This window comes from Coenobita brevimanus, chromosome 3 (assembly GCF_032717465.1).
Source record: "Coenobita brevimanus isolate Jiangsu-jjx chromosome 3, ASM3271746v2, whole genome shotgun sequence".
NCBI classification, from domain to species: Eukaryota; Metazoa; Arthropoda; class Malacostraca; order Decapoda; family Coenobitidae; genus Coenobita; species Coenobita brevimanus.
In genome coordinates, this window is record NC_136956.1 from 16,075,761 (window position 1) to 16,092,242 (window position 16,482).

Consider the following 16,482-nt stretch of genomic DNA (forward strand, 5'->3'; position numbering starts at 1 on the left):
GGTGAGGCTAGGGAACTGACAAGAGATCGAGCTGGCTGGATGAATATTGTGAGGAGAAGTGCATGATCAGGGATTTTGGCACCCCTTGTGAGCATGGCAGCGTCCGGATTGACTCAATCGGATACGTTTCTGTGAAGCTGCAGAATGTGATGAATGTTTTTTGGTGTATCCTGTAGAGCCAGGATTCCTGGGGCTTGAATGAGGAGTGAATGGAAGTGTGACCTATTTGGATTGGGCAAGTTTGTGCTGTCTGGACATTGCTACTCCTCACCCTGCCCTTGGGTGGGAAAGGAGGTCCGGATGATGATGATGATGATGATACATACATACATATATACATACATATATATATATATATATATATATATATATATATATATATATATATATATATATATATATACATATATATATATATATATATATATATATATATATATACATAAATATATATATATATATATATATATATATATATATATATATATATATATATATGTAGAGAGAGAGAGAGAGAGACTTCATTAAGCCCCTCACAAGAATAGGTTTGTTTTTGCCTGAATTAAGAAAAAAAATAATGATGAAGTGCAAGAATAAAACTGAAAAAAACGTCTTTCGACAAATGGGATTAACACCGAGTCCGTTATCACTACCATTACCATGACTATTGTTATAAATATTGAAATCATTAATCACAAGTCACATTACCTTTTCAGTTATTGACTTTGTTACGGAACAGAGAAAACTGTCCCGCAAAGTTCCAGGTTCAAAACAAAAGAGTTAGGTTAAATTACAAGTTAAAGTTTAATCCACAAACTAACAACTAAACATTCAGGACTCATAAAGATAATGTAATGGCAAAAAGGTTACATATATGGTTAACTGCAATAGCCTTTATTAACACGAAATTAGAAAATGTAAATTTATCTAAGTCAGCCCTGATAAAATGAGAAAACCGGATAATGCTCAGTGAATGCAAGATATATAATTACAGATACAAAATATCATTACTACTGGCTGACACCTAAAACACATGAATTACATAAACCTCACTAGGCCTACGAATTAACACCTTATGCTATACAGTACATGAAAAATGCAACAACACTTATTCTCAAATTACATAGCTGCTCGATGGTTGGAGACTTCCTGAGCACTCACAAAAAATAATAACTGTACAGGGGAGGACAGAGATGTGAACAAAATGAGGAGCAGATCTAAGTGGCAATTAATGCAGAGACTGAGCTCATTATATAGGGGCCGGCAGAGCTTGATACAACTTGTAAGAAGGATGCTCAAATGAAGCCATAGGGGACAAAGAGTTGACAATCCTGCTCTGAACAAAAGAAAGAACGACTTACTCTACGATAAGGGTAGAAGGGGGGAGTGAGGTAGAACACGCTCGTGATCAAACATGCAGCATACTATACGTTAGAATTATACAAAGGATGATGAAATCATAGGCTATGTAACACCTCCCCACAAAGAAAAATAAATTTACAAAGGAAATTTCTTATTACTCTAAAACAATCTGTCTAAAATCTAGATAAGCAATCTGCAATAACATTTTCTTTCCCCTTGATATATTGTATGTCTAATGAATACTCCTGAAGAAGTAGACTCCATCTGGTCAATCTCTGATTTTTATCTTTAAACTTACTTAGGAATTTCAGTGGGTTATGATCGGTATAAATGACTATGGGGTCAAAACCAGAACACAAATAAAATGAAATATGCTGTAAACCCAAAATCAAAGCCAAAAGCTCTTTCTCAATAGTTGAGTAGTTCTTTTGAGGTGGAGTGAACTTCTTACTGTAATAAGATACAGGGTGTTCAATACCCTGATCATCCTCTTGCAGCAAAACAGCCCCAGCTCCTGTATCACTTGCGTCAACAGCCATCTTAAAAGGCTTAGCAAAATTTGGAGTAGCGAGCACTGGCTGACTTAATAGGATATCTTTAAGTTTGCTGAAAGAGGATTCACAGTTATCGGTCCAGACAAATTTAACTCCCTTTTTTAGTAGGTCTGTAAGTGGTGATACAAGAATTGAAAAGTTAAGAACAAATCTCCTGTAATAACCTACCATTCCCAAAAATCTTTGGAGCTCTTTCCTAGTTTTAGGTCTGGGAAGATCACTTATAACCTGAACCTTAGCTCCTGGTGGTGCAACGTGTCCATCACCAATTACGTACCCAAGGTACTGAACTTTAGCTTGACCAAACTCATACTTTGATAGATTAGCTACAAGATTAGCCTGAACCAAACGCTCAAGAAATTTACTGACATGGCATAGGTGATCTTTCCAGTTGTCACCAAAGATTAATACATCATCAATATAAACAACACACCCTGCCAAACCCTCTGTTACAACATTCATGAGCTTCTGAAAAGTGGCTGGTGCATTCTTCATACCATATGGCATTACAGAACATACAAAAGTCTTTCCTAGTGTTACAAAACATGAGATCTCCCTAGCACGTTCAGTCATAGGTACTTGCCAGTATCCCTTTAACAAATCAAACTTACTTATGTACCTAGCCTTTCCGATATTGTCTATGCAATCTTTCACGCGAGGGAGAGGGTAAGTGTCTGTTTTGGTTATCTGATTAACACGTCTGTAGTCGATGCAAAGCCGCTGTGACTCACCTGGCTTAGGGACTAGAGTGACAGGAGAACTCCACTCGCTCTGACAGGGCTCAATCATCTTGTGGTCCAACAGGTAGCCAAGCTCCTTCTGGATGAGAGGAACCTTCACTGGGTTCACACGGTATGGAGGCAATTTAATTGGCTTTGCGTCTCCAACATCGACATCATGCATCAACACAGTGGTTCTTCCTGGAGTGACACGGAACACTTGCGGGTACTCCTGCAGTAATGCCGAAAACTCCTGCCTTTCCTCGGGAGGTAGATGAGAAAGCTTAGTCTGGAGATCATTCATGATATCAGGATTCTTCCCCAAACTATCACTCAGGCTCATGCTGCATGGGAGAACTTCACTTGCAGACTCGGATGGAACAGCTACAGTGCAGACTGGGTTATTTTCGTCCTGCCTGTGATATAACTTTTGCATGTTGATGTGACAAAGTTGCTTGTTCTTTCTACGATCTGGTGTGGCGATGACATAGTTGACATCACTGAGTTTCTTCTCCACGAAATAAGGACCACTAAACTTGGCTTGAAGAAGTTGCCTATGCACTGGTAGCAGAATCAAAACCTGATCTCCAGGCTGAAAGTGGCGTAACCTGGACTTCTTATCATACCAAGTCTTCATCTTCTGAGCAGCTCCTAAATTCTCTCTCGCCAGCTGTAAAGCAGTGGACAGCCGTTCTTTGAACTTCATCACATACTCCAGCAGGTTGACGTCATCTTCCTCCGACAGCCAGCATTCCTTGAGTAGCTTAAGGGGTCCTCTTACTTCATCGCCAAACAATAGTTCAAAAGGTGAGAAGCCCAGTGATTCATTTGGAGATTCTCTTGCAGCAAATACAACAAATGGAAGACCTTTATCCCAGTCTTTCTGATGTTCCAAACAGTATTTCTTGAGCATCGATTTGAGTGTTTGATGATATCTCTCCAACGCTCCTTGGGTCTGGGGATGGTAAGCTGAAGACGTGATCTGGGTGATGCCCAACTCTTTCAGAGACTGCTTGAAAACATTTGACATGAAATTACTTCCCCGGTCTGACTGTACCTCCTTGGGCAGACCAAACTTTGTGAAGAATCCTAGCATTTCCTTAACCACGTTCTTTGCTGAGATATTTCTAACTGGAATGGCTTCTGGATAACGAGTAGCCATATTAGTCAGGGTCAACACATAAGAAAATCCTAAAGAAGTCTTAGGAAGAGGGCCCACAATATCCACCAACACACGTGTGAATGGCGTCTCAAAAGGAGGAATGGGAACTAGAGGTGCAACCTTTTCGGTCTGATTACACTTCCCCACAACTTGACAGGTGTGACAAGACTTACAATACCAGGAAACATCCCTGAAGATACCTAGCCATTAGAAGTGTTCCAAAATGCGTGCCACAGTCTTCCTCACTCCAAGGTGTCCTGCCAAACTGGAATCATGAGCCACTCTAATGATATCCTGCCTACAAACACGAGGGATGACAACTTGATGTACAACCTCCCATTCATAGTCGGCTGATGCTGTTGGGGGTCTCCACTTCCTCATAAGTACTCCTGACTTTATATAATAACAAGTAGAAGCACCGGCTGACTCTTCCTCACTGCAAGCAGAGTTAGATAGACCTTTCAACTCAGGGTCAGCAACCTGCAACTCAACCAACTCTTGACGAGACAAATTATCAACACTACGGGGTACTGCCTCATCTGGTGAGTGGTCCAAATTAGCAAGAAAAGTGTCAGCTAGGATAACATCATCATCATCATTATCCTCTAAGTCACCAGTAACTTTAGACTTAGCCCTATTGACAGCACATGCAGGGAACACATCAGGGACATCACAATCCTGGGTCGCAGCCACTGGCTCACTAGACAACTGAGGAGCTGGACACACTTGACTTCCACCAATATCATTTCCAAGTAAGAAAGTTACACCTGACATTGGGAGTGTCTCAACCAACCCAACCATAACGGAACCATTAACAAAACCAGACTCTAAATTCACTCTGCACAGAGGGACAGAGAAGTAATTATTCCCTACACCTTGTAAGATTACAGTTTCATCAGAGGAATTAACATTAGAGCCTAGAACACTGGTCAGCATAAGGGATTGGCAAGCACCTGTATCACGATATATTTTAACTGAATTCCTGTCATTACTGTCCAGAGGACTGACAAAACCATCAGACAGGAAATTAGCACATGAACTCTTCAGAGTGTCACCCACGTTACTGCTGAAAAGAGGAGCTTCATCATGAGAATTTAATTTACCCCTCAAAGCAGGTTCAGTTAACTCAGTTAAAGAATTCTGGGAACTCTCAAGGGTGGACACTAGACCAATTGACTGAATATTTAAAGACTCCCTTTTGTTCACATCACGCTGTCTCCTGAAACATTTCTCCGTAGTATGACCAAGCTTACTACAATAAGTACATTTATTTTTCTGAAATCTAGAGGTGAAGCTGGTATTTACTTCCTGAGAAACATCATCTTTATTCTCTTTCCTGTTACCTGTACTCTGAGTAGAGGCAACGTACTTACTCTCAGCTTTCCTTTTTTCTCTAGAATATCTCTTGTGAGTGAGAACATATTCATCAGCTAAAACTGCAGCATCAGACAAATTATCTATTCTTCTCTCATCAAGATATAGGCTTACATCATTATTAATACACCTTTTGAAGTCCTCCAGGAAAATCATCTGCTTAAATTTACCAAAATCAGAATCCACATTCTTAGAATTTAACCACTGCTCTAACAGATCTTCTTTGATTTTTGCATACTCAACATGGGATTGCTTATCTTGCTTATAAGTTGTCCTTAATTTTACTCTATAGGCTTCAGGAACAAGCTCATAGGCCTTAAGAATCAAGCTCTTAACTACATCATAATTATCTGATTGATCCTGAGGCAAAGATGCATAAGTTACTTGAGCTTTACCGGTGAGAACACTCTGTAGGAGTACTGGCCAATACTTTTTGGGCCAATTAAAACCTGTAGCTACCCTCTCAAACAACTGAAAATACTTTGTTAAATCAGATTCATTAAAAGGAGGGACAAGTTTAACATTTTTAGCCACATCAAAATCATCAGAGCCAGATGATCCAGTTCCACCTTGTTTCATGCGATACTCATGGTCTGCCTGAATCCTAGCTAGTTCAATTTGTGCCTGAGCCTGTACCTGTGCCTTCTGAATACGAGCTTGAGATTCAGCTTCCTTAGCATTTGCCTGAAATTCAGCCTCCTTAGCACGAGCCACCTGCAGGGCTAGCTGTAACTTAGCTAATTCAATCTGCGTTTGCTCATTTGGAGGAGTTACATTAAACAAGCTTTCATTAATCATGTCAACAATTTGATCTTTAGAATGATGAGAGCGAACAACAATTCCCAATTGTTGAGCAACAAGCTTAAGTTCATTCTTTGTTCTGTTTCTACATCACACACTGTTTGCACATTTGACAAAAAATCTTTGGCTTCATCAGGAGTAGTAATAGTAGATATCATGAATAAATCACAGTCACAAAATATCAAGCAATATCCTTATGATAATATCCTGAATATCCTGATAAGAGGTCGCCAAATTTATGTTACGGAACAGAGAAAACTGTCCCGCAAAGTTCCAGGTTCAAAACAAAAGAGTTAGGTAAAATTACAAGTTAAAGTTTAATCCACAAACTAACAACTAAACATTCAGGACTCATAAGGATAATGTAATGGCAAAAAGGTTACATATATGGTTAACTGCAATAGCCTTTATTAACACGAAATTAGAAAATGTAAATTTATCTAAGTCAGCCCTGATAAAATGAGAAAACCGGATAATGCTCAGTGAATGCAAGATATATAATTACAGATACAAAATATCATTACTTCTGGCTGACACCTAAAACACATGAATTACAAAAACCTCACTAGGCCTACGAATTAACACCTTATGCTATACAGTACAAGAAAAATGCAACAACACTTATACTCAAATTACACAGCAGCTAGATGGTTGGAGACTTCCTGAGCACTCACAAAAAATAATAACTGTACAGGGGAGGACAGAGATGTGAACAAAATGAGGAGTAGATCTAAGTGGCAATTAATGCAGAGACTGAGCTCATTATATAGGGGCCGGCAGAGCTTGATACAACTCGTAAGAAGGACGCGCAAATGAAGCCATAGGGGACAAAGAGTTGACAATCCTGCTCTGAACAACAGAAAGAACGACTTACTCTACGATAAGGGTAGAAGGGGGGAGTGAGGTAGAACACGCTCGTGATCAAACATTCAGCGTACTGTGCGTTAGAATTACACAAAGGATGATGAGATCATAGGCTATGTAACAACTTCTACACCATTACGACTGCAGTTACTACATTCACCATTACAGTCTTCATTAGTTTCACTGATGCTATCATTAGTATTATCATTAATACAAACATTGTAATCAATAGTATTATCATAATTCCACTCACGCTCTGTCACTTCCCAGCTACCCGGACTGTTACTGCCACCATTATTACCAGCAGTACCACACTATTACATTCAATGTCAGCACCATTACTTCCACTACCAGCACCATACCTTCCACAATCAACATCATTATCAAAAATACCATCACCATTACTTCCACTGTCAACACTATTACCACAAGTACCATCATCATTATATCCACCAAACAAGATTACCACCAGTACCATCACCATTATTTCTACTCTTAACACAATACAGCCACTGTCAACATATTACCACAAATACCATCATTATTACTTTCACTGTCAACACAGTTACTTCCACTACCAACACCATAACCACCATTACTATCACCATTGCTTTCACAATAAACACCATTGCTTCCACTTCCAACACCATAACTTTCATTGTTAATATTATTATTACCCTTATTATTATCTCCAACTTTCATAATTACCCCACTATTACATTACAGTATTACCCTTATTATTACCACAACCTTCGACCATTACGCCACTGTTACATTATTACCCTTATTATTACCTCAGACTTCCCATTAACGCACTGTTACATTATTACTCTTATTATTACCACAAACTTCCACCATTACGCCACTGTTACATTACCACTCATATTATTACCACAAACTCCCACCATTACCCTACTGTTGCGATAACTACAAGCATTTTCCTCAATACTGCGAGACACTACCAACCCCAATACACACAGTACCAGTAGCTTATATTATCACGGATTTACGTTGATACCCGTATGTCTACCAACACCATAACCAACATCAAATCACTGCCGATATTACTAACACTGTTATCAACACAGTAACGTATATCCACTTTCCATCATTACCACCATCATGAAGCGGTAGGTAATGGCGAGTATCATCCACTCACTTGATGTATAGGTAGTGCTGCCTACTTCTTCCTTCACCTTTATCATTCTTTAGTTGTGTCTGCCTTCCCCTCTACCTACTTGTCCCTGTCTTTCCTGTCATTATTTATTACTCTTCTCTTCATTTCAGCTAATTCTACACTGAGTGACAAGTACAATGGTTTCCTACAACCCATGAAACCATTAACAACACTGTGTGGTAAGCATATAACCAAATAACGGAGCCTGCTATGGTGTCCATATTAACTAGATGGAGTAGCACATGCGGCGTCCATCCAGCACCTCTCAGCCATGGGGCACTGTCATTCAAATGGAAAATCGGGTCACTACATGGGAGAGCCCTGCAGGGGCGTTTCCTTCCCTGTGGTTGGTGGGTCTGTTTGGCGCTACAAACTGGGGATGACCTCTAACCACCATCACCATTAACAACACTATTACCACCAATATTACCACCTCTACCAGCAGTATAACCACTATTGCCTGTGAAAAGGTATGACAAGCAATCCAAGAAAAATGTCGACTTCCCCTTTCCCAATGTGATCAAGGAGTACAATGGGAAGATGGGGGACAATATATATGTATATATATATATATATATATGTATATATATATATATATAATATATATATGTATATGTATATATATATATAATATATAAATATATAATATGTATATATATATACATATATATATATGCATATACACACATATATATATATTGTTACGCTGTTCGCCTTTCCGTTCCCACGGATGCAGCCGTTACAGCTGGGCTAGGGGATTATGCAGTATGTATCCGTGTCATTCGCGGAGTTTACATTAGCGAGTGTTACAAGTTCTTTTGTTTCTTTCGTTCCTGCCACTGAGGGCAATTTTATTTAATACCATGCTGAGAATGCATTTGATTATTTTGATTGTCTTGTGTGAGCTACCAGTATATTTAATGATGTTTTGCTTGCATTAGAAGTACCAGTTTATTGTAGAGAGAGAGAGGGGCACGAATATAAGTTCTTATTAATTAATTTGATTATGCGTTCGCGCCTGGCCGTGCGCGAGCCTTGATCAGAGGCAGTATCTTCCCAGCCAGCTTTAGTATCGGGTGTTTGTACACTCTCGCTCTCTCCCCAGTTATTTTTATGCCGAGCTGGCGTTTTCATTTAAGTTTATTTTTATTCTTTTTGTTGCTGACTGAGGGAAGTAGATATTTTATTTGTTTTTGTGACCTTGTTGTCTTTGGAGGGCCAGTCTGGCTCACCGTAGTCCTCTCGCTGCCTTAATTAACGTTCCCCAACACACGTACATACACACACACCCCTAACCCCTACACAGTTCAATCCCATCTACTTGCACAAGGCTAGTGAGAACTATCGTGAGCCGTTAACTGCGTTCCCCCTTGGACACGGGTTAAGTTGAAAGTCGTCACCACCGGAAGTAAGTGGGAGGTGTTCCTGTATACTGTCTCGGGCGGTATTACTTCCGGTAGTGACGATAGTAGGCTAGATCTATAGGTAGGCTGTTCCGTTTTATTATCAAAGTACAGAGGGTTGCGTTCTTAAGTAAGTACCTTTCCGTTGCGCAGTTTTTCTCTAGTTTGCGGAGTGTCAGTGCCGGGGTCTGCGTTATTTTTGCAACGCAGTGGAGGCCGATCATCTAAGGCTGACTTGTTGTCTTTTTTTGTAATAGCCCCGGGCTGGCGCCACCGTAACAGTGGCGACCTCGCCAGGATATCCTAACAGTGCCTCTCTTGCTAGGATATCGTTACCTTGGCGTTCTCTGTGCTTTGAGGTGAAGTTGATGTGTTTGTAGTTTCTCAGTCAGCATTAGTATTTCATTATTGAGTACTGCCATTGATTTGTCGCCATGGAGTCACGCGTGTCTACACCAGATCGCGTACGTGCTGAGTCACCTGTGGATATGGAACAACGAGAGGCACATAGCAAAGGTACTCTCCGTGTGAGCCCTGAGTTTGACTATGGTGCTGAGTTGCCTCGTTTCGCTACCCCACTATTACCATCTATGATGCCGCCGAGCCAGTTTAGAGCAGTTCCCCCGGGTATGTCTGGTGCTTTCCCTGGAGCTGTTCATTCCACTCCCATATACCCTGGAGTCTTGTCACCGGAGGCTCAGTTGCAGTTGGAGTTAAAAAAGATGGAGATGCAGCGTGCAAAAGAAGAGAGGGAGATGGAGATGCAGCGTGCAAGAGAGGAGATGGAGTTGCAGCGTGAAAAAATGCGATTTGAGCTGGAGAAGACTCGCTTGGAGGTGACTGCCAATAGACCAACTTCAGATACCCAAACCTCAGGCCGTGCAGAGGATAGGGAGAGTTGGTTCTCAAGGAGTCTAAAATTAGTGCCAGCATTTGATGAGTTGCAGGTGACAGAATGGTTTGTCAGGTTTGAGAAGAAGGCTAGGGAGTTTGAGTGGCCCAGGCAGCGCTGGGTGGGGTTGGTATCTAATGTGCTGAAGGGAAAAGCTTTGGAAGTGTATAATAGGTTGAGCCCTGAGGATGTAGATGATTATGATGAATTTAAAACAGCCATCCTGAAGGCATATGAACTTAGACCAGAGGCTTATCGGTTGTTGTTCCGTGGTGCTCGGAAAAGGCCTGCTGACACCTATATGGCCTACGCCAGGTATCTGGAGGAGAGGTTAGACGAGTGGTTGCTGAGTGAGAGCGCCACTTCGTATAACGAGGTGCGTGAACTGCTTTTGATGGAACATTTTACCAACATGGCTGACAAAGAAATTGGTGTTAAAATTAGGGAGAAGAGATTTAAGACCATGAAGGAAGCAGCGACGTGGGCTGATGACCGGGTGTTTGCCTTGCGGAGTATGGGGGTCAAGTATGCTAATTTTCAGTATTCCAGGGAGAGGACTGTGAGTGGCCCTGCCTGGGATAAATCTCCCGTGAATCAGTCCAAGGGAAGTTCAGAGGAGAAAAAGAATTCAGGGAGAAAGAGCCCTGTATCCAGTTCGAAGCTACTTTGTTACTTTTGCAAACAGAGTGGGCACATCGAGCCTAACTGTCCTAAGTGGAAGGCCTCCCAAAATGCCAAACCAGTGGCACTAGTTATAGGTTCGAGTCAGGTGAACGAGAGGAGTTGGGAGAGTGGTAACGGTGAGGGAGAAGTCTGTGGAAAGCTGGAGTGTAGCCGGCTGTGCTCGCTGCCAGCTCAGGCTGAAAAGGTTACCCAACATGCTACGCCACCTCCGGATGAACTGGCTCAGAAATCGTCCCTAGACTGGTGTAAACCTTTTATATGTCACGGCACAGTGAAAATTCATGGGATCAGTTATCCAGTTACTGTGGCTCGTGATACCTGTGCACAACAGTCTGTGTGCAGAAACGTGACTGGAGGGCCTGTAAACTCAGGGAAGTATGTGCTGTGTAGAGGCATGAACTCAGATGAATACTATGATTATGTTCATGTGGAACTCGATTGCCCCATTGTTCAGGCTGCAGCTCAAGTAGCTGTTGCTGATGTAATGCCAGTAGAGGGGATTGATTTTCTGCTGGGGAACGACCTGGCTGGGGAGAAAGTATTTCCATCTCTTCCCCCACCAGTTGTTGTGGCAGAGAAGTGTTTTGACGCCCCAGAAATTGGTATTGAAGTTGATGCAGAAGTGGAAGCCATGTTCCCGGTCTGTGCAATTACAAGATCTATGGCACAGGTTGCAGCCCGGGAGGAAGAACTGGTGAAGTCACAGGTTCTTGGGGTCGACTGTGGTGAGGCAGGGCCACCAATGGAGGAACCTAGTGAGCAGAGTGTTGCTGTAGTGGGTGAGGAGAGTGGGAATGCGTGCATGGGCGCCGCCCACTTCCCACTCAGGACACTAGAGGTGGTGTTGAGTGTGTCTGTGTGGAGACTGAACCCAGCCCATCGACTGAATTAGGAGAATTTCAGGACGCTGGGGTCGACTGTGGGGATGCAGGACCACCGTCAAACGCGCCTGAGGAACAGAGTGTCACTGTTGAGGGTAGAGGTGATGATGATGTCAGTGTGGAGTCTGACATTCCTCCCCCTGTCGAGTGTACTAGAGGTGACGCTGAGATTGATCGCCCTTCGCAATCCAGTGTCCCGACCAGTCCCTTATCTCAGTCCTCAGTAGAGCTGGCGGGTGTTGGGCCGGCAGAATTGAGGGTGAAGCAACAGGAGGATGTAACATTAAAGCCCTTGTTTGCTCGAGTAGGGGAAGAAAGAAGTATGGAGTGTGGTAAGGAGGAGTTCCTGATTAAAGACAATGTTTTACATCGCCGATGGACGCCCACTGGCGCCACGGTGGATGGAGGAGTGGGTGAGTTAGTGCAGGTGGTGGTGCCTGTGCAGTATAGGGTGCCGTTAATACAGTTAGCACATGAGGGACCTTTAGCAGGTCACTTGGGAAACAGAAAGACAGTGCAGCGCTTAAGATATAACTTTTGGTGGCCAAGTATGCCGGGACAAGTTGCTGCGTACATCAAGGGCTGTCACACGTGTCAGATAGTGGGCAAGCCTAATCAAGTTCTTCCTGTGGCCCCTTTGACTCCCATTCCTGCAGTTGAACCTCCGTTTACCCGGGTAATCATTGATATCGTGGGTCCTTTACCTCCTACTTCTGCTGGAAACAAGTATTTGTTAACCATAATGGATGTTACAACGCGATACCCAGAGGCTATACCAATCAGAAGCATGCAGGCGAAGTCAGTAGTCAAGCAACTTATCCTGTTCTTTACTCATTTTGGCCTGCCCAAGGAGTTGCAGTCAGACCGTGGAGTGAATTTTACATCTAATTTGTTTAAGCAGACAATGACAGAGTTGGGCATCAAACACATTTTGTCCAGTGCCTACCATCCGCAGTCACAAGGTGCCCTGGAGAGGCATCATCAGACCTTAAAGACAATGCTGCGCACCTTCTGCTATGATAGTGGAAAGGATTGGGACTTAGCGGTACCCTTTGTTATGTTTGCAGTGAGAGAGGTACCAACTGAGTCGTTAGGGTTTTCACCCAATGAGTTAGTGTTTGGGCACAGAGTTCGTGGTCCCTTGGATGTGGTGCGAGAGGCCTGGAGTAACAACAAATCTGGCAACCAGGAATCCCTGCTTGACTATGTCTGCCGCACTCGGGAGAGACTGCATTGCGCTTTAGAGCTTGCCCGTGACCATCTAATCGGGGCTCAAGCGAAAATGAAGGCTCATTACGATAAGAAGGTCAGAAGTCGTGAGTTTAAGCAAGGAGATGAAGTTTTGGCACTGCTGCCCATGCAAGGAAAACCTCTGGCGGCTAGATTCAGTGGTCCTTATATTGTGAAGAAGAGAGTTGGGGAACTTGATTATCTAATTGTTACCCCAGATAGGCGGAAGAGTACTCAGTTGTGCCACATTAATATGTTGAAGCCATACTACCGCCCAGTTGATTCTCATTGTGGGATGACTGCTGATGTCTCTCACCTGGGATGTGAAGGACGGGGAAGGGAGGACGTGGCATCAAGGGAACGTGCTGTGGAGGGAGCTGTTGGTGCCGGTGATGTGAGTAGTGGACCAGGGTTACAGCCACAGTCCCTGGAAGGTGACTTTGGAGTGGACGTTGAGGGAACCAGGGATAAGAGCGCTCCTGTAGTTTTGGCGGTTGGTAGTGAGTTGGAGGAGCAGGAGGAAGTGCTTAGTCGTGGTGAGATGTTACCAGCTGACCTATGGGAGGGCAATGGTTATGCAGCTCTGGTAGAGAAATTGCGACACCTTGAGCCAGTAAAGCGAGAAGAGCTGTGCAACAGATTATGGAAACATCCGAAAGTTTTTGGAGATTCACCGGGATTGACAACTTGGGCTACTCATGACATTGACGTTGGGGATAGTAAGCCTGTAAAATTAGCTCCTTACCGCATCAACCCTATCAGACAGAAAGCTCTCGATAATGAGATCAAGTATATGTTGGACCATGGATTGATCAAGAGGAGTTTCAGTGAGTGGAGTTCACCAGTTACCTTGCAGCCGAAGCCAGATGGGAAGGTTAGGTTGTGTGTGGACTTCCGGAAGGTTAACTCACTGTCTAAGACCGATGCTTATCCCTTGCCTCGGGTCGATGACTCCGTGGACAAGGTGGGAAATGCCACTTATATCACCAAACTTGACTTAGTAAAAGGATACTGGCAGGTCCCGCTGATGGAACGGGCTAAACAAGTGGCTAGCTTTGTTGTCAGTGGTGCAGTATATCAGTGCCAGGTGATGCCTTATGGATTGAAGAATGCTCCAGCCACTTTCCAGAGGCTTATGGATAAAGTGGTGGATGGCATACCCAATTGTGTCGTTTACATCGATGATGTCATTGTGTATGACACCAAGTGGGAGGAGCACCTTGATCATGTGGAAATGCTCATTAAGCGGTTGGAGGAAGCTGGCTTAGTAGTCAACTTAGACAAGTGCGAGTTCGTACGTACTAAGGTCCAGTACCTTGGATTTGTTGTGGGACATGGGCAAGTGGCTCCACCTCGGGCTAAGGTGGATGCCATTTCCAACTTTGCAGCACCCCAGTGTCGCCGTGCCCTCCAGCGATTTTTGGGCATGATCGGCTATTACCGAAGATTCATTGGGAATTACTCCACAGTGCTTGCCCCTCTTACTGACATTGCGCAAGGATAAGAAGTGGCAGTGGACAGCCGAGTGTGAGCAAGCTTTTATTACGGTTAAGTCTCTGCTGTGCCACCACCCTATATTGCGTGCACCAGATTTTGACAAACCTTTTGTGCTGGCAGTTGATGCTAGCCGAGTAGGGGTAGGAGCAGTGTTGATGCAGCCAGATGAGGGCCAGGTTGAACATCCCATATCATACTTCTCAAAGAAGTTTAATAGAGCCCAGAAGAACTATTCCGTCATAGAGCAGGAGTTATTAGCGATTATCCTGGCCCTGCAACACTTTGCTGTCTACCTGCCCCCTTTTGGCCCTGTGATCAAGATTTATTCAGACCATCATCCCCTGCAGTTTTTGAACAAGTTTAAATTTAAGAACCAGCGTTTGACCCGCTGGAGTTTGCTTTTGCAAGAGTACAATTTAGAAGTTAGGCATATTAAGGGGATTGATAACGTAATTGCTGATTGTTTATCCAGGGAGGGGTCAGGGTCTTGATTCGAAAATTTTGATCCAGGGCTCAAAATTTTCCCTTGGGAAGGGCGTGTTACGTTGTCCGCCTTTCCGTTCCCACGGATGCAGCCGTTACAGCTGGGCTAGGGGATTATGCAGTATGTATCCGTGTCATTCGCGGAGTTTACATTAGCGAGTGTTACAAGTTCTTTTGTTTCTTTCGTTCCTGCCACTGAGGGCAATTTTATTTAATACCATGCTGAGAATGCATTTGATTATTTTGATTGTCTTGTGTGAGCTACCAGTATATTTAATGATGTTTTGCTTGCATTAGAAGTACCAGTTTATTGTAGAGAGAGAGAGGGGCACGAATATAAGTTCTTATTAATTAATTTGATTATGCGTTCGCGCTTGGCCGTGCGCGAGCCTTGATCAGAGGCAGTATCTTCCCAGCCAGCTTTAGTATCGGGTGTTTGTACACTCTTGCTCTCTCCCCAGTTATTTTTATGCCGAGCTGGCGTTTTCATTTAAGTTTATTTTTATTCTTTTTGTTGCTGACTGAGGGAAGTAGATATTTTATTTGTTTTTGTGACCTTGTTGTCTTTGGAGGGCCAGTCTGGCTCACCGTAGTCCTCTCGCTGCCTTAATTAACGTTCCCCAACACACGTACATACACACACACCCCTAACCCCTACACAGTTCAATCCCATCTACTTGCACAAGGCTAGTGAGAACTATCGTGAGCCGTTAACTGCGTTCCCCCTTGGACACGGGTTAAGTTGAAAGTCGTCACCACCGGAAGTAAGTGGGAGGTGTTCCTGTATACTGTCTCGGGCGGTATTACTTCCGGTAGTGACGATGGTAGGCTAGATCTATAGGTAGGCTGTTCCGTTTTATTATCAAAGTACAGAGGGTTGCGTTCTTAAGTAAGTACCTTTCCGTTGCGCAGTTTTTCTCTAGTTTGCGGAGTGTCAGTGCCGGGGTCTGCGTTATTTTTGCAACGCAGTGGAGGCCGATCATCTAAGGCTGACTTGTTGTCTTTTTTGTAATAGCCCCGGGCTGGCGCCACCTTAAAAATATATATATATATATATATATATATATATATATATATATATATATATATATCATCATCATCATCAGCCATTACAAGTCCACTGCTGAACAAAGGCCTCCCCCAACCTTCTCCACGAATTCCTTGACTGAGCCAATCTTTGCCACGTTTTCCCTGCAAATTTCTCTATCTCATCTCTCCACCTCTTTGTATTTCGCTATCATTATCTTTCGTTAATTTTAGTATTTGTCCCAGGTAATTGTACTCCTCAACTTCTTCAAGAATTTCTCCACTTATTCTTATGACGCTCTTTGGTGTTTGAGGATTAAACATTACTTTAGTTTTACTCCGCTTCATCTTTAGCCCTACTTTGAGACTTTCT